The sequence below is a fragment of the Maylandia zebra genome, linkage group LG3 (assembly GCF_041146795.1).
Source record: "Maylandia zebra isolate NMK-2024a linkage group LG3, Mzebra_GT3a, whole genome shotgun sequence".
NCBI lineage: Eukaryota > Metazoa > Chordata > Actinopteri > Cichliformes > Cichlidae > Maylandia > Maylandia zebra.
In genome coordinates this window covers 59,351,719-59,369,911 of record NC_135169.1, presented here as the reverse complement: position 1 = coordinate 59,369,911, position 18,193 = coordinate 59,351,719, and the positions used below count along the sequence as shown (strand labels likewise).

The 18,193-nt window shown below is 40.6% G+C and overlaps 1 long non-coding RNA gene and 1 pseudogene across 2 annotated transcripts in view; one reads left to right on the top strand and one right to left on the bottom strand.

Annotated features, from left to right (window-relative positions):
• LOC112433074 (NACHT, LRR and PYD domains-containing protein 12-like) overlaps positions 1–18,193 on the bottom strand; it is a 168,770-nt pseudogene that overhangs the window by 109,062 nt on the left and 41,515 nt on the right. The gene's annotated exons all lie outside the window — the stretch shown is intronic.
• LOC143416866 (uncharacterized) lies at positions 6,045–7,008 on the top strand. The gene is made up of 3 exons (XR_013097120.1): positions 6,045–6,130; positions 6,216–6,327; positions 6,408–7,008. It is a non-coding gene; the product is annotated as an uncharacterized LOC143416866 (long non-coding RNA).

Here is an 18,193-nt window from a genome sequence, read left to right as displayed (position 1 = left end):
ACAAAACTCAGTTCAAAACTACACAGTCTGATTTACAAGTACAAAATATTGATGACCACAGTTTGAGCCGATGTATGTCCCGAGTCTGTGGACTCAGTGGTTTTGTTTTGATTGTTATTGTCTTTTGTTACAATTTCATTCTGATTAAGATTTTCTAGTTCTGAGGTTTTGGTTTCTGTGTTCCCTCTGTACTGTGTTAGTATTGTGTCTCTGTGTTCACTTCCTGTTTTATTTTGACAGTGCCATGTCCTATGTTAGTGTGTCTACTTTTGCTTCCCCTTGTCTGGTTATGTCCAATGAATCCTGCTGTGTCTCCCTTTTCTCATTCCCTGATGGCTCTTTTGTGTATATGAGCCCTTTGTTTTCTCCTGCTTGTTGCTGGTTCGTCTGTGTTGTCTCCCCGTGTCTCCGTTTAAGGTTTCAGGTTAGTTTTTTGTTTTTTTCAGTAGAGGTTATCTTAGCTTCTGCACAGGCCATCTCCACTGCACTTCACCGTTTCAATAAAGCTCACTCACTTCACAGCAGTGTCGGCATCTTGGGTCCTTTATTAAATTCAACATGGCTCGCCCCGCTAGCCGTGACATAAGATGTGAAAACAATATCCAAAAAACACGAGGGACAAACAGGGAATAGTTTTAAGGTGCAGGGCCAACAAACTGAGTCTAGCCATAAACTCAGAGTTGATTGAATTAGCATTTTGAATTGGCTGATCTGAGCAATCAAGTCTATGTTCACTTTGAGTTAAGATTATACGTGATTGATGTAAAAGAAAAAAGCCGTCATCAGCAACTGATTCTGATTTAACAGGTTTTCAAATCTAAACGGTACCCATCCCTAGCTGGCTGTAGTTAAACCTTTACTTAAAAAGCATCCCTAGACCCAGCTGTCTTAGCTAATTATAGGCCAATCTCCAACCTGACAATCCTTGAAAGAGTAGTTGGGGGGAGACAATCAGAGGGGCAGTGTGATGATCTTTGGTTACAAACTACCGCAGTCAAGTCATTAAGGGAAACAGGATCAAACTGCTCTAAGACAGCTGAGCACACAGGAGAAAGACTCGGATCTGAGGCAGCAGTCGGCGAGACAAGAGCCCTAATAGACAGAACCTTGTTGTTAAAAAATGCTAAAAAGAGTGACGCTGAAAAACTAGTTCATGCATTTATTACTTCCAGGCTGGACGACTGTAATTCATTATTATCAGGAAGTCCAAAAAACTCCCTGAAAAGCCTTCAGTTAGTCCAAAATGCTGCAGCAAGAGTCCTGACAGGGACTAGAAAGAGAGCAGATTTCTCCTGTTTTGGCTTCCCTTCATTGGCTGCTCCTCACATACAAGGTCTTAAATAATCAGGCCCCATCTTATCTTAATGCTGCACCACAACACCTGATCTCTGGTTTCCTCACCTCTTCAATCCCACTTTAATACTTGACTAAACTCATTTTCCTGTTTAGGTGTTGAGGCAAAGCCGCCCATCTACAATGCAGGCAACAGCAAACGGAGCTATTTTTGATTCCCTTTGGGTTTTTTCTACTTTTGTGCTACAAAATGTTCAAGCTGATTAAATTCATTAGAATAAAAGTTCAGATAATTTTCTCATATTAATGTTGGAGGTAGAAATTCAGGTAACTTTGCACAAAAACTGGCAGAAATTTCCTTCAAAGATGGCGTTTTTACTTTAATACTGTGAGTACATTTCAGAGCCTGTACTCTTTTACCTTTACTTGAGTAAAGAAGTTGAATCATTATTTCAGCTTTAAGAGGGTATTTTAACACAAACATCAGTCCTTCTACTTAAGTATGTTTGACACTTTGTTTAATCATCATTTTTAATGATCAAATATAATTATGTTTGTTATTTGTGGATTTTAAATGTCCTTGACAGAGACAGATGATGATCATTATCCTGCACTGTGGTCTCAGGTTTGGTCGAGCTAGCACAAAGAATGGCTATGTTGAACTTCCTCCTGGGATCTACACTAAGAAGTGAGTCCAACATTAGCAGGGTCTCTTTCCTTTATCTGATTCACTTTAGCATTCACAGTCACGTGAAGCTTGTTATTAACTCGATAAGTCAACCCAGGGTTTCAGCTGAGCGCTCACATGAAACACATGGTGTTGGCAGCATCTGATCAATCATATTCATGGAGCCGTGTATCAGCAACAGAGCAGCTGAGTTTGCAGAAGGAAGTCAAACTAAACCACAGGAACAATATGAGGAGATTACACACATAATAAAATACTAGCAGTAACACAGCTGCTGCAGACAAATCAGTCGTGTGATCGTGTGTGAGAGGAGAAGGACTGTAAAGGAGTTTGGTGTTAAAAGCTCTGTATGAATGTGGGAGACTTTGAAGGGCTTTAAAAAGGCCAATATAAAATAAAAGGCAGCAAAATTGCTGAGTGTGAAAGTCACCAGACTTATCAGACCTCTGTGATTAAGACCTGTAAGAACACCTGTTTGTACTTGTTGGCATTATATCAAACACACACGTATATTAAGCCTTTGTTTGAACTCTGGTTGAATTTGTTACTTTCAGACTGTGAAACATCACAGAGGCTGCAGCTGCAGATCTTTTATTCACCTGGAAATTTACTTTAAATGTTAGATGGAAAATGTATTGCTCAGTTTAACCAAAGTAAGAACAAGAATCCATAAACCTTCATAAAGACAAACATCTCCCAGAACATTGAGCTGCTGAAGTGTCACTGAAGGGAAAAACTATTTGTCCTCCTCCATCCAGCAACACCTGAAACACCTGAGTGGAAGCTCCTCCCTACACTGTGTTTGAAGCAAAGCACAAAGGAGACACCTGCTGGAGCAGCTGGAGTCCTACAGACACTCAGCCTCTTCACTACACAAACACCTCCTACAACATCCACTCTTTCCACTCTGACTGCTGTGTTTGTGGAAACACTCCAACACACACCGCTTCACATACCAACATAGAAATGTGTGTGAAAAAGAGCTGAGCTGATATTAAACATGAGGATTTATTCAGAAATACAGAGTCAGGAACAACATCTAGACACACATTACCTCTCAGCAGCAGAAGAACAGCCTTTAAAGTCTATATCAGCATCCTTCGACCTGTTGCTCTTTAAGGAAACACAGCTGGGTTCAGGTCCAGGAGATTCTGGCCTCTTATTGATCCTAAAAGAAAAAGAATAAATGTCACAGCTTCATGAGACAGGAAGGAAAAACTGGAAATATTAAATTAAAGACATGATGAACAATCTCATAAAAATAATGTACTTACTCTTTGTCACATAACAGTCTTTTGTTAAATTTTACAACAACATCCTTCGACACGTTGCTCTTTAAAGAAACACAGCTGGGTTCAGGTCCAGGCTCTGGATTAGTTTCAGGGTTATGTCCAGCTGAGCCTGGTACGCCCCACAGCTCTGGGCTTTAAAACAACACACACAGAGGTATGAGTGTGAATAATGATGGAGCAGTGATGTGAGTGCTGAGCTGTGACATGGAGAAGAGTCATGGACAGTTAGAGATGGTCATCTCACCTCTGAGCTTTGGTCTGGCTCTCATGTTCCCCACACAGAGTGCTTTTAGAGGGAAGGACTCCCTCCTCTCTGTCCTCACACTGATCCATGCTGCTCAATTCACATCAGCTCACACACACTTTCTACCTTCACCTGCAGAGGAAACACAAATCATTCATGTGCACATCAACTGAGATCTGCAGAGGTCGTGTCTGATGTGTTGGACTAACATCCATCTGAGACGCAGCTTTCATCAGTTCACTACAAAAAGTGTCACAGAGCCCAGTTCAGCCTCCAAATCCTCCATTACTGTAGTCCTACAAAGGTCAAACATGGCTGCAGAGAGCAGCTTTATGTCAGTAACCATGTCCAGGACCGAGCTGACTGCTTACAGAGTTCATACTCTAACTGCTAGCTGCTCTGCTAGCTAAGCTAACTCAGTAACAGTGACTCTGACAGCAGTTACTGTGGAACAGCGGCCGAGCTCAGGACACATTCAGTGTGTTTAGTCTGAGTCCTGGACTCTGATTCAATGGATTCAATCCAGCTCAGAGTTTCATGTGTTCATCAGAATAAAATACATGTACTAATATAACAGAAGTAATGCTCTGAATGCAGGAGTGTAATGGAGGATAAATAAGGTTTTTACAGCCTGAAAGAAACATTCAGTTCATATATTTGTAGACAGTGAAGCAGCTTTTAATACTGCAGCTGTTTCCTTCACCTGTGTGTGTGTGAGCCACACCTTCATGTGCTGCTTTAGAAATATGTGGTCTGACTGCTCAGACTGAGTCTAGGAGGAAAGTTCACACGCTGGAGAAAGTTTTGTTCCTAACTTTGTCAGAGTTCGGCTCCAAAGACAAAGAAGACGGAGCTCACAGTCTGTAGATGGTCCTCAGTGTGTGTGTGAAGCCAAGAGAGCACACAGGAGTGTGTTTATGTCAGCAAATCAGTGTGTGAAGAGTCTGAGGGAGTGTGTGAATGAGACTAAACACTGAACAGTCCAAGAAAAGCGTCTGGATTCCTTTAAGTTTAACTTAAAGAAGTCCAGACGCTTTTCTTTTTGTCTCCATAATGTCTCCATAATGCTGCAATGTTATCTGCCCCAGAAACACTGTGCAGAAGCTCTGATGGTGACACAGAAAAGTCACAGTGGAGATACTTCTGTCCACCTTTGATTAGACTCATTATAAAAAGGAAACAAAGTTTGAACACAGTCATGTTTCCAGTTCACTGACTTACATTTATTCCATGGACACTCACTCTAACCTGAAGCACAGCTACAACCCAACATTGTTGAGGCCTCATCTCCTCCTTTCCTGACTGTAGAGGTTAAATATGCAACAACCAACAAATAAAAGAATTTGGTTCATTTCAAAGAAATTCACACGGTGACCAAGTAAAGTAACCGTAGTAAAGGAGACAACATCCCGTTGATGGTGGGATTATTTGAAAGATTTGCTTTAGTCACGTCACCAAATGCAGTTGAACCACCCGTGGATCCATGTTTGACCATTCTACCACTCTGAGCTCTGCTTTTGAATCATTTTATTATTATCATCATTCATTTATTCATTCTTTGGAGGGGGGCTATTTCCTAATGCCGCCCTAATAAGCTGATGTTCAAGGGGAAATATAACAGAAACTCTTTCAGTGTTATTCATTAATAAATTAACAGATAAACTGTGAAGAAGAAAAAACTGAGATTTAAAGGAGAGAGTGAGAAACTTGATCATCCATCCTCATAATACATGTTTATCAGTATCTGCTGTGACCATACTGCAGTAATAACTACAGGGCCCTGTTTCAGGAAGCCGGTTTAGTGGAAAAACTGAGTAAGTATACCCTGAGTTAACGAAAACTCTGGGTTTTCGGTTTCACAAAGCGAGTTCAGCTGCAGCCTGAGTGAGTCACTATGACGACACACTCCGTGAAGCTAACCTGCCCCCTAGCAGGTTTACTACAACTAACCCTGACTGTCTCCGCCCCTTTGTCGGAAACCTGACAGTAGGAAGTGTCGGACATGGCGTGCCACTTCCTTGAAGAGCCAGTAGATGTTGAAGCCCAAATTCTCCGCAGAGCTCTCCGCCGGGAGAGAGTGATTAGAGCGCATTTGGACATTTCATCATTTCCTGATGATTTTCTGTGCGAACGTTACCGTTTCTCAGCACAATCTATAAGTTATTTGAATAACATCCTCAGGCCATATATTACGCATGTGACACATCGCGGACATCCTCTCAGTTCTGTACATATTATTTGTATCGCACTTCGTTTTTTTGCAAACGGGAGCTTTCTGTATAATATTGGTGACGCTGAGCACGTTTCCAAGGCTACCGTCTGTCGGGCAGTCAGGAATGTTACAGTTGCACTGAAACGTCTCCTGTACTCGTTTGTGTTCCCCGGTCATAGACCCACAAGATTTATCAAAGAGGGATGCCACAAAATTGCAGGTATCAGGATGACCAAAACTTAATTTATGATGTGGTGATACTTGGACTACTACTTAAATTTTACATTTATTTTCAGGGTTCCCAGGCGTGTATAGATGGCACTCACATTCCAGTCATTGCTCCTTCAGTAAATGAAGGAGACTATGTGAACAGGAAGTCTTTCCACAGCATTAATGTACAGGTACATAGTTCCCTGTAGCATTTCAAACTAACAAATTATTTCATTATAGTAATGGATGCTAATTTGTGTTCTCTGCACTGTGAAGATCATATGTGATGCTGCCAACATTATCACAAATGTGGAAGCCAAGTGGCCAGGCTCTGTCCATGACTCACAAATATTCCGTGAATGTACACTGAGCACAAAATTTGGACATGGTGAGTTGAGAATACTTTAAAATATATAAAGACCAATTGCTTCAGGGACATTTGAACTGAAGTGTATCCTTCTGTCTTAGGAGAGTTCACTGGCTACTTGCTTGGTGATAGGGGGTATCCATGTTTACCCTATTTGCTTACCCCTTACCCTGACCCTGAACCGGGCCCACAGCAGCGATATAATCTGGCTAATTGCAGGACAAGAGCCAGAATTGAAATGACTATCGGAATGCTTAAGGCCCGGTTCCAGTGCCTGCAAAGACTCAGGGTCACCCCAGAAAGGGCATGTGACATTATTGTGGCATGTGTGATTCTTCACAACATTGCCACAATTAGAGGAGAACACTGTCCTTCTGAACCAAACATCAGCAGTGATCCAAACCATGAACATCCTGACCCTCCCACGGACATACAAGATGGAAGTGCAGTCAGAGACACCATATGTCACAATCATTTCTTTTGACCCATCACCTCAACATGTTGAAAGAAGAATAAACTGATTTTTTGTTCAACTGGCTTTATTGGTCGCCTGTGTTTCCTGTACACAAAGTATTAAAAGATGTACACCTCATAAAGTGTCTCTGTTGCTTCCTCCTCTGTAACAGCTGTCAATGTTTCTTCATTATTTTCCTGTAGTAAAGAAATAAACAACATTGCTGTTCTACTGTACACTCATATAATCTGTGGAGTATTACTCACAACTGCATGTTGGTCTGGCTCAACAGGAGGCTGCACCAGATGCAGTACACCATCACCATCAACTGATAGAATATGAGGTTTATACAGGTCACTTATAACTTACAAGGGACCAAATGGCAATTAACAAACATACCAATCACCTTACACTTCATTGTCATTATGCTCTCAAAGACAACCAAGACTGAGGGAAGGCAAAATCAGTAGGAAAATAACTTCACTACAAAATAATCCATTATGGTGAAGAGTTTATCAAATGAATGAGTAGCACTGCAAAGGTGACTGTGAAGAAAGGATGTATGCACATCATGTATTATTTTGAATTTACCCCTTATGTAGGCACTTGTGTCTTGCGGGGTTACTGACTCAGAGGATGTCCCCGCAGAGATGCCTTCAGCCACAGGGCGCCCACTGTTTTGGCTGAGGGCCAACTGCTCAGCCTCTGTGAGTGGTGGTGGTGGAGGACCCCCACCTGTTTTTCGGGCCTCCGCTTTTTTTCTGTTGGCTATAACGGGCCACATTTGAGCATACAGAGTAAGCAAATATGTACTTGTAATGTGCTCAGATAATTTCAATAAGTGCTTACAGAAAGAAAATTAATGTAGCCTCTAACTGCAATTGATTTACATGGGACAAACAGACCAAGCACTATGGCTCATAATACAATTACACCTTACCTGTTTGGACTATATTTTTATATTTCATTTTTACTTGCTGCCAGGAACGTTTGGGGCCTGTTGGGTTGCACCTGCGCTCACATCACATCACAAAATAAAATGTATAAAATAACAAATAAAATAACATATGATAAAATAACGTGTTAAATGGGTGGAAATCCCTAGATCAATGTTTATATTAACACTCACGCATTGACTCTGTCGGCTATGTTTTGCCATGCATGCTCCCTTTCTTTCGCAGCTGTGGCTGTGTTACTTTTTTCCGCGGAATTTGCGTGTTATCGGCATATGCTGCCATCAGAATTTCGGCCTCAAGCGCTGTAAAATACATTGACCGCGCCTTCTTTCCCTCCGTCTCCATGGTGACTCGCTTAATCTGTGCTCCACTTATCAGGGCTTTATGTATCCTCGTCCGCGGGCTTCACTTGGGGTTAAAGCAACTCCGCGTTGACTGAACTAATTGTTATCAGCCTTTCTGAAACCGAATATTCCGAGTTGGACAGTTCGGGGTTACTCAACCCTGAGTATCGTTTTTCACTCTGAGTTTTCTAAACCGGCTTCCTGAAACAGGGCCCAAGTCTACATTTCTGTGACTGTTGATCAATCACAGCAGGAATCTGAGCTCATCTCTGCACACAGAGCAGCTTCAGCTCTGGGATAAACTGCTCGCTTCACGTCCTTCTCAGCTCACAGACACTCATCCTGAGATTTTCCTTTAACATTTGATGGTATAATTCATCTGAGTTTACACTTTATCTGCATAAATACAGAAAAACAGACCCAAACACCAGAAACCATCAGTTTCACGTTCAACGGGAAGTGGCTCAAACGTCACAGTTTCATAACGTCACCCTGAACTCCACTCACGGAGTTTCTGTCGCCATTGTAGTTTTTAAAGTCCCGTGATAAAGGCGGGTCTTTCTGTGAATCCGCACGCTCATTGGCTAATAGCTCGAGATTGACACATCGTTATCCAATGAGCGTGCGGGAACTTCCGACATAAAGTTGTTTCCTTTGAAAAACCAAAGTCTGATTATTTTTGCCTCCACTGACGGAGCCTGTTGTTCCCGCCACAGAGACACAGTAATGTCAGAGCGGTGTTAACACTCACCCTGCCTCAGCACAGCTCTCACTCTCCTCCTGCTCTCTCACACTAAACGGAGGCTCAACTAAACTCACTTCCTCTCTACTTACAGGAAACCAGCGCTCAGAGGAGCCGACCGGCCTCACATTTCACCCACAGACACGAACAGCGTGGAATTATTTTATGTCATAAGAAGAAACATATTCATGTTAACACTCACCTGCCTCAGCTCCACCTTCCTCCTCCTGCTTTCACTTTCACTGCTGCTCCCTAAACACAGAGGATGCTGGGACTTGTAGTTGTTTCCTTCCGGTGCGGTCTTCCTCTTTGTTTGTTTGTGTTTGTGTTCAAGTTATTTCGATCATGTAAACATCAACAGAACACGTGAAGCCACACAGAGTTTGTATGTCGAGGTGGGTAGGAGGGTTTGAGGGTTTGGGGAGGGGTCAGAGGGAAGAGGTCTCTCAGTCTTGACAATCCACATTGATGGCATTGCATCTTTCAACGTGTTTGTGGGTCGATTTGGATGCTCCAGGTGTGAGAGCAGCCACTCAGCCTCTGCTGCAGATGTGTGTCACAAGTTCATCTAGTAGTGAGACGGTGGCGCAAGATGGCGAGTTGAGCAGTCGCACGAATTAGGAGCTCGTTGAACTTGTCCCAGAATTTACTTTGTGTTCGTTATTGTTTCCACTCGAAAGTAGTAAAATGACTGCCCCAAGTATAGTTAAACCTGCTAAATTCAAACTCGACCTCAAAAAACAAGAAACAACATCGCCATGTGATGGAAAGGAAGACAGCAGAGAAGGAACGGATCATGACTACGTAGAAAAAACCTTGAAAAAAGAGTGGACGAGCAGCTAGCTGACCTGAGTGTGCAATGCAAGCAAGCTAGTACGATGCTAGCCAGCCTAGCCAAAGCGGTTCAGTTCAACTCGGAGGAGGTGAAAGAATGTAAACAAAAGGTTAAAGAGTTGGAGAGACGAAACGAGCAGTTGACCAAAGATAACTACGATCTCAAGGAGAGAGTGTGAGAGCAAGAAAGGTACAAAATGAGGTGGTGCCTCCGGATTAAAGGATTAGAAGAGAAAAGAGATGAAGGTGTCAGATCGCTGGTTATTGGAATTCTTGGCAAGATCGCACCTGATATGATATCAAAGCTTGAAGAATCTGTGGATGTGGTGCATAGAGTTGGGAAGAAGATTGAGAACAAGGTCCGACATATCATCATTCCGTTTGCTCTGAGACACGTGAAAGAGGAGATTTGGCGTCGCACCAAAGATTCGGCTGTCTGTAAGAACGGCGGTTTCCACTTCGCTGAGGTACTGCCGCGGGAGGACTGGGAAGAGAGGAGGCGGCTGTGGCCGCAAATTGAACAAGCCAGACGGGCTGGGAAACGGGCCTTTTTCCGGGGTCCTCATGGATACATCGAAGGACGGAGGATCATCGACGTTGAATGAAAGACTTGATGTAAGACTGTATACAGTGGAATATTATTAATGGGACAAAAGAGTTCTACTTAAAGTTAAAGGTTATTAGTCACTGAGTTGGTGACAAGTGTTACAATTTAAACTCATGTTTATATATTTTTCTTTTCTTTTTTTAAAAAAAGTTATTTTCTTAGCATACTCTTATTATGGTTCACTCAAAAATTTCTTTTGGTTCATTAAACGTTCGGGGTTTGAAGGAAATTGTTAAGAGAAAGGCACTTTTTTTATTTTGCAAGGGGCAAAAATGTCACTGTCTGTTTTTACAAGAGACTCACTCTGTGGATGCCGATGTTACCTTTTGGGCTAATCAGTGGGGAGACAAGATTCTTTTCAGTCGTGGATCTAACAGATCTGGAGGTGTGGCGATTTGTTTTAATAAGTTCCCAGGGGAGATTATAACATATAAAGCTGATAGTGAGGGTCATTGGTCAACTGCAGCTTGAAGAGCGAAGGTATATTTCTAATTGTTACAAATCTTTATGGACATAATAACGAAGGTCAAAATAAACGTCTATTGGAAAATCTAACAAATGTTATTTCAGAGTTTAAAGTTATGTACCCCACAGATTACATCCTAGTAGGAGGAGACTGGAACATGACCTCAGATGAATGGATGGACAGATGGCCTCCTCGCTTAGGAAGGAGGCAACAGAATAACATTATTGAGAACTTTTCTAGTGATAATAATTTTACAGACATTTGGAGAAGTTTGAATCCTGGAGTTAAGAATTATTCATGGTTTAAACCTAATGGAGAAAGCAGGTCAAGAATTGATTATTGGTTAGTGAGCGATGACATTTTGAGGTGTACTTCACAATCTAAAATCTCCAAAGCACCCCTATCTGATCACTGTTTCATTGATCTTGTCTTAGAACCAACAAGGATGAAACGTAGTAGCAGGGGATATTGGAAATTTAATGCCAGCCTTTTAAATAAGGACAAGTATTGTGATAAAATTAGACATAAAATTACAGATATAAAAAATGATGACTCAGTAGTGGGTAATATACAGAAATGGGAACTTATTAAATTCAAAATCAGAGAATTCACTATAAAATTCTGCAAAGAACTGAACAGGGAAAAACGGGAATATGAAAGTAATTTACTTCGTGAAATAACTCAGTGCTGTAGTAAAGAAAAACTAAACGTGCAAGAAAAGAATAAATTGATGGAGTTACAAACTAAATTAGACGATCTTTACCTAGAGAAAGCCCAGGGTGCCTTTATAAGATCGAGAGCCAAGTGGATTGAGGCAGGTGAAAAGAACTCATCATATTTTAGTAAGCTGGAAAAGTGCAGACAGCAGAGAAATCTAATCTCAAGCTTGTTGATAAATGGGACTGAATGTAAAGATTTCAGAAAGATTGAAAAGGAAGTCTTCACTTTTTATTCCAAATTGTACTCCTCAGAATATTCAGCAGCTGATTCTGATAGTTTCTTTGATAAGATTCATAATCTCATCCCATGTATTGACAAGCCGTTCAAAGATCTGTGTGATTCAGAGCTTAAAATTGAGGAACTGGATTTGGTGGTCATGAAAATGGCATTAAACAAGTCCCCAGGGACAGATGGACTCACTACTAATTTTTATCAATTCTTCTGGAAGGACCTAAGAACTTTATTGTTTGATGCATTAAAGGAATCGATAGAGAAAAAAGAAGTGATGCCGAGCACGAAACAAGGGCTGATAACCCTGATCCCTAAATCGGGTAAGGATAAAAGAATTTTAGACAATTTAAGACCCATCACCTTACTAAACACTGACTATAAGATCCTGTCTGGAGCTGTAGCTGAGAGGCTAAAGAAAGGCATCTCAAACATTATCAGTGAAACACAATCAGGTTTTTTGAAAGGAAGACTAATTCATAACAATATTAGGCTGGTTTTGGATCTCCTTGAATACAGTGAATTAATCCAAGAGAGAGGGTACATCCTGTTCTTGGATTTTTACAAAGCATTTGACTCAGTTGAACATACGTTCATATTAAAAACTCTGCAGTCTTTTGGTTTTGGAGAGGAATTTATCAATGTTATAGAGATGCTATATAATGACATTAACAGCTCTGTTTTGCTAGAACATGGTACATGTTCAAGGTTTGAGGTTAATAGAGGGATAAGGCAGGGATGTAGCAGCTCACCACTTCTGTTCATCATGGTTGCTGAGCTGTTGTCTATTTTCATCATCATCATCATCAGCTTTATTTATAAAGCACTTTAAAACAACCACAGCTGACACAAAGTGCTGTACATTGGAACTGTAAAATAAAATTACATGAGATATAAATAAAAAACAAATAAAAGAAGAGTGAAATCATTAATTAAATAACTACTGCATTAAAAAAGAAACTAAGTCTCACTGAGGTTAAAAGCCAAGGAATAAAAGTGGGTTTTAAGACGTGATTTAAAAGTGGACAGTGAAGGGGCCTCTCTAACATGCATGGGCAAATTATTCCATAATTTTGGAGCCACAATAGAGAAGGCCCTGTCCCCTCTGAGCTTCCTCCTGGATCTCGGTACCTCCAGGAGCAGCTGGTCAGCTGACCTGAGAGACCGACAGGGTATGTGGGGATGAAGAAGCTCAGAGAGGTAAGGCGGGGCAAGACTGTGTAGACATTTAAAAACAAACATAAGAATTTTAAAATTAACTCTAAAAGACACAGGCAGCCAGTGCAGAGAGGCCAGCACGGGGGTTATATGCTCTCTTTTTCGAGTTCCTGTTAGGAGTCGTGCAGCCGCATTTTGAACCAGCTGCAGACGTGAGAGCAATGACTGACTGACCCCCACATAAAGTGAGTTACAGTAGTCCAGGCGGGAAGAAATAAAAGCATGGATCACTGTTTCAAGGTGCTGCCTCGAAAGAAAAGATTTTAGTCTTGCCAGTCGCCTTAAATGATAAAAACTGGACTTCACCACTGCTCTGATTTGGTTGTCCAATTTAAAATCACTGTCCAACTTAAAACCAAGGTCAGTAACAACAGATTTAAAATAGACTTCCAGGGATCCTAAAACAACAGAGGAGGACTCACAGGGACCACTGGGTCCAAACACCAACACTTCTGTTTTCTTTTTATTAAAATTTAAAAAGTTTCGAGCCAACCAAGCTTTAATGTCATCTAGACATGTCAAGAGAGGTTTTATGGAGATGGCATCCTTGCGTTTTAGTGTCAAATAAATTTGGCAGTCATCGGCATAACAGTGAAATGAGATCCCATGCCTTCTAAGGATAGAACCCAGAGGCAGTAGATACAGAGAAAAGAGCAGTGGCCCTAAAATTGAGCCCTGTGGGACACCACATGACAGAGGAGCAGAAGACGATTCGTAACCGAGAAGGCTGACAGAGAAAGTTCTATCTGACAAATAAGACCTAAACCAATTGAGTGCAGTGCCACCAATACCCACTACATCATGTAATCGAGAAATTAAAATATTGTGGTCTACTGTGTCAAAGGCAGCAGTTAGGTCAAGCAAGACAAGAACAACATGGTTACCAGAATCACATGCCAGAAGGATGTCATTAAAAACCCTTAGTAATGCAGATTCTGTGCTGTGAAGGGTTTTAAAACCTGACTGAAAAACCTCAAAGATTCCATTTTCATCTAGAAAATCTTTCAGTTGACTAAAAACAATTTTCTCTAAAACCTTGGAGACTAAAGGCAGCTTGGAAATAGGCCTATAGTTCGCTAAAACTGTGTGATCAAGGCCAGGTTTCTTAAGCAGTGGCTGTACTACTGCATGTTTGAAATTTGCAGGAACCACACCAGAAGACAGACTGCTGTTAATAATGTCAAGGACATACTGTTGTATACTAGGAAAAATTTCTTTAAAGAATTGTGGAGGGACAGGATCCCGTGGGGAACCTGTGGGCTTAATATGGCGAACCACATCCTCTAAAGAGGAGAGCGTCACAAGCTCAAACTGAGTGAAAACAGCAGCGCAAGGGACAGAGACAGAGGGGTCAGAGTCAGGAGCTGTGATAAGAGCCCTGATGGTGACAACCTTTTCAATAAAAAAGTTCAGAAAATCATTGCAAATCTCAGGAGAAACTTCCAAACAGACATTCAAAGGAGTATTAAGAACAGTGTCAATGGTCCTAAATAACACACGTGGGTTATGACAGTTGGAAGAAATAATATTTGCAAAATATTCCCTTTTTGCCTCTTTAACAGTGTTCTGGTAGCGATGCCAGCAGTCTTTGAGAATTTGAAATGATACATGCAGTTTATCCTTTTTCCACCTCCGTTCTGCTCGACGACATTCCCTCTTAACAGCACGACTGCTCTCATTAAACCAAGGCTCAGGTTTAGCCTTAAGCTGCCTGGTTTTTAAAGGAGCCACAGAGTCCATGATTTTTTGACAGCAAGAATTAAACCAGGAATGTAGGTCTTCTGTGTCAGAGGAATTATTTTGATTAAAAACAGTCACATTAAGGGGTTAACTGTGATGGGTGAACAGATAATAATCAGTCAGCTGGCAGATGATACCACCCTGTTTCTAAAAAATGAGGACCAGATTCCTTTAGCCTTGCAGGCGATCAACCATTTCTCCAAAGCTTCTGGCCTACAGCTGAATATTAATAAATGCAAAATTCTAGCTCTGCATGAGTGTCCCCTGCAAGCAATAAATAATATGCAGATCAAAAAAGAGGTGAAGTATCTGGGCATTGTAATTTGCAAGGATAAGACATCAACAGAAAATAAGAATATCTGTACCAATATAGAAAAGTGTAAGTCAATTTTAAACATGTGGCTGCAAAGGGACATAACTCTGTTTGGGAGAATCTTGCTAACCAACATGGACAGTCTGTCCAGACTCATCTATCCAGCCTTTTCTCTGCCCATACCTCCAAAACTAATTAAATCTATAAATACTCTTAATTTTAGGTTCATATGGAGGAACAAATGTCATTATATAAAGAAAAATGATGTGATTAAGAATTATGAAGAGGGTGGGGCTAATGCCACTGACTTTGATGTTATGAATGGTGTACTAAAATTGAAATGGTTAAGATCTTTCATTAGGAACAAAAATTCCTTTTGGAACATTATTCCCAATGTGATTTTTGGCAAAATGGGTGGAATAGACTTTTTGTTACGTTGTGACTTTGATTGCAGTTCGTTACCTGTTAAACTCTCAGCTTTCCATCAGCAGGTCCGTCTCTACTGGAAATTAATCTATAAACATAGCTTTACTCCTCACAACACCCCTATATGGAACAACAGGTATATCCGTTTGTGTAGGAAATCTGTGTACGTGGATGAATGGAGATCTAAAGGGATTTGGGCTGTAGCTCATTTTATGGATGATAATGGGGTCTTACTAAAACATGAGACGTTTTGTGAGAAATTTGATGTAAGATGTACTGCTAAGAGATATAAATCCCCAGTGAAAGCCATCCCAGTCCCTTTGAGATCAATGATAAAAGAAGATATTGTGCACTCTAAAATTTCTCCTGGACTGAGGCAGCTCTGCATAGCTGGAGTTGAATTTGGTGACAGCAGGTTTACAAACAAAGTGATCAGGAATATTTTGATAAATGAAATTTGCCCTAATCCGGTTAAAATAAATTATATCCTTAAAGAATTTGAGACCATGGAGGTTAAGGCGATAAGACAAAAGTCTACAGGGAGAGCAGAATTATTAGGCAAATGAGTATTTTGTCCACATCATCCTCTTCATGCATGTTGTCTTACTCCAAGCTGTATAGGCTCGAAAGCCTACTACCAATTAAGCATATTAGGTGATGTGCATCTCTGTAATGAGAAGGGGTGTGGTCTAATGACATCAACACCCTATATCAGGTGTGCATAATTATTAGGCAACGTCCTTTCCTTTGGCAAAATGGGTCAAAAGAAGGACTTGACAGGCTCAGAAGAGTCAAAAATAGTGAGATATCTTGCAGAGGGATGCAGCAGTCTCAAAATTGCAAAGCTTCTGAAGCGTGATCATCGAACAATCAAGCGTTTCATTCAAAATAGTCAACAGGGTCGCAAGAAGCGTGTGGAAAAACCAAGGCGCAAAATAACTGCCCATGAACTGAGAAAAGTCAAGCGTGCAGCTGCCAGGATGCCAGCATAGGAAAATTGGGTTGAACAGTGAGACTGCATTTGTGGGGTTTAGAAACATCCAGAGCATCGCAACAGAAAGGTAAATAAAAAAAGTAAGAGAGAGAGAGAGATAAAGAAATAAATGAACTAATAATACATAAATGAGTAGAAAAATATAAAACACACATGTAGAAATTGTCACATGTGAAATTATTTTTGGAGAGAATCAGAAGTGAGACAGTTTGAATCCACAGTTCAGCGCAAAGATGCAGGAATTAAATCTGATTATAAAAACACATCGAGGCAACGAAGACCAGCTTACACTCAATATTAATATGAACACACAACATACACGCAATGAAGACATGCTTACACTCATGAATGTGAATACATGACATAAATGCTGAATGGTGTAGATTTAACACACTTAAAGGCTGAAGCTGAGGAATAACTCAGGAAGTTGCAGGACAATAGAGCGACTTTTGTGACAAGGAAAAAGTGACTGGGAGGACCAACCAGGGATTAGAAGCTTAAAGCAGGTTTAAAATAGTGAATTAGAAGTGGTTTCCAGCTGATTGAGCAAAAGAAGTGACGACTGTAGAAATAAAAATAAAAGAATAATAATTGAATTATGCAGCAATGTTTTGAATATGCATTTCTGTTGTCAGGGCAACTTCTCGAGATGTGACTCAATATGCAAATTAGTTGAATGAGTGGGGACAGAAAAAAAAGAAAAACTCAAGTTTCCTGTCTGAGACATGAGTGAAGTTTGCATTGAGAGAAATATATCTGTGACTGTGTGAGAAGAACTGTTTGGTCAAATATATGATAGCAGCCGCAGGACAATTAAATAAAGTCTGTGACTAAGTGCAGTCGTGCAGATTTGGAGAAGAAGTTTATAATTTAGTGATGACACATTGTTATAAAGTGTTTAGAAAGGGCTTAATGGGAATATTACTGTTGGGCAAACTGTGCGGCTTTAACAAGATTTTCTGTGTATTTAGCAGGTGAAACTCTGTCAGCTGACTTCAGACTGTCAGGAAGCTGAAGAACCTGAGGCCAACCACTGAAACATGATGTGGGCAAAATGAACAGAGGGAGGGATTTTAAAGGTGAACATTTAGGACTTACTGCAAATGTTACTATGTCAAAGTTACTGTGACTCAAACAGAGGAAATTCTGATTTTCTTATTTCCACACCCAGCATGTTTTGGGTGTTATATGCTATTAAATACTTTTAAATAAATTAAAAAGTATTTTCACATTTAACTCCAGAAAATCATCAATCAAAACATGGATATTACCTGACCACAGATTCGTGGTGACGTCACTGCTCTTTTAACTGTTTGGTGTCTTTGTTTGTTTGCTGGTTGTAGAAATGGTTTATATGAGCTTTGAGCTGAGAGTCAGAGGTTTCTGTGGACACTGCTCATGTCGGCACTTATATTTCTGACCTTTTCTTATAACCGATTAAACATGATCTCCTCCCTTTTGCCCCCATTTTTGGTGGTGTAGGTACAAATGATCAGGCATGACATTCTCATAATAAATAAGATACTGCAAATAATTATTTCTGCATTTGTGCGATTGAAGTGAATTGAAAATGTGTATGAAATGACACTGTTTTAAAGATTTGGCCTAAATAATTTTGGAGTGAATGAGTCTAAACATGATGACCTAACTAGTGATATCCTGACACACACACACACACACACACACACACACACACACACACACACACACACACACACACACAGCATGTTATGCCAGTTTCAGCTGAAACTATGTTTCAAACCATGTTCCGGGTTTTTAGTTCACCATTTATGAGGCTTCAAGAAGAAAATAAAAGACAGATCTGAATGTTTGAAAATGTTTTGG